Source organism: Etheostoma cragini, chromosome 24 (genome assembly GCF_013103735.1).
Source record: "Etheostoma cragini isolate CJK2018 chromosome 24, CSU_Ecrag_1.0, whole genome shotgun sequence".
NCBI classification, from domain to species: Eukaryota; Metazoa; Chordata; class Actinopteri; order Perciformes; family Percidae; genus Etheostoma; species Etheostoma cragini.
This window is the reverse complement of record NC_048430.1, coordinates 962,392-963,935: the sequence shown is the minus strand read 5'-3', so window position 1 is coordinate 963,935 and position 1,544 is coordinate 962,392. Positions and strand designations below refer to the sequence as shown.

Below are 1,544 nucleotides of genomic sequence, written 5' to 3'. Positions count from 1 at the left end.
GGCGGGACAGTTTCCAGCTGATTTCAGCAACTTGTTTATATGAAACGTCATCGTGTTGTAAACCAATCAGGTGATATATCAGCTGAGAAGGCGGGGTTTCCCAGCGTGCTCTGACACAGAACTGGGGCCGCCTTGCTCTCGTGAGATTTCGGTTGCCCACGTGTGCATGACGTCAGAGAAAGACGGGATCAAGTGGGACACAAGTCTAACCAGCATGCAACGGGTGCCAAACGCCGGTGATCGATTCTGCGCAGACCTGGCTCATCTCGAACGAGCCTATTATGAGAGAGAGAGAGAAGTGGCTCAGCAAGACAGGCTGATGCCTCCCGGTACATGCTAGATCACACCCACTAGACGTGTTGAGAGGTTAGGGTGTGGTGGGTGTGATCTAGCATTTACATGAATGAGTGAATTAATGCAAGATCCCACCCACTGTACACCTCCCAACCTCAAATGTTGTGGGCGGGGCTAGGTCATATTGTGAGTAGAATGTGAGTTTGTATCAGTATCAGGCTACTTGCATGGTGCTTTGAATGTAGGGTAAGGATAACAGGGTAGACCAATCAGAGGCAATATGAGGCAGGTACGTCCATTGACATCGACACGTCTAGTGGATCTGATCTAGCATGTACACCCCTGTCTCCCCTGTGTGACTAAAGTGTGGCAGTCTGAAGAACAAATCATAGGGAGAAAAAAAAAATTCCATCCCGATAGATAGCTCACCAGGATAAGTTACTGACCGAAAACCTGAAGGTTGAAGGATCGAATCCCGTCTCTGTCAACACTTTTTGAAATGTCTTTCCTCGGTGATGTGGACATCAAATACAACCTCCAACCTGTTTGCTCTCATCGCCATGTAGCTCTGTGTGATAAAAGATGTGCTTTGTATTCTGAAGGTTGTGTGTTCAAGTCTCCTGGATTGCAGTTTATATCAGATCTTTTATGGGTTCCAACAAAGGAATGGACCACTTATTGTGAGCTTTAAACACACAATGATAAAGACAAATCCACCCAGAGAACCTTTCCGTGCGTACTTGCGTTGGTAGCACAGTTGGTTTGTGCTCGACTCTTAGGCGCCCAGGGTCGAGTGTTCAAGACCGGCTCGTTGCCAGTGTATGTGCAAACACTTAGACAGGAAAGAGAGGTCAGGAAAGGCAGTGCAGGTTAGGAGAGGTTAGGACAGGATTTAGACAAGGACAGGCAGGAATCAGAATAATAGAACTCAGAGACAGGTCTAGACCAGAGTAGGGCATCTTAGAGACAGGTCTAGACCAGAGTAGGGCATCTTAGAGACAGGTCTAGACCAGAGTAGGGCATCCTAGAGACAGATCTAGAACAGAGTAGGGCATCTTAGAGACAGGTCTAGAACAGAGTAGGGCATCTTAGAGAAAGAGAAACAGCTGGAGCTCAGTAGAGAAAGGAAATGCCAGAATAAAATAATTTGGATTTTTTTTTTGGGCCGAATTTTTTTTTTTTACAGGCATTTTTACGGCATGTAATAACAATGTAATAACACTTTGTATACCTTTTTCAGACATTTTTGA

The 1,544-nt window shown here is 45.8% G+C and overlaps 1 protein-coding gene across 1 annotated transcript in view; it reads left to right on the top strand.

Annotated features, from left to right (window-relative positions):
* Window positions 1-1,544, top strand: part of LOC117939261 (SLAIN motif-containing protein 1-like) — a 23,781-nt gene that overhangs the window by 14,437 nt on the left and 7,800 nt on the right. The window lies entirely within an intron of this gene.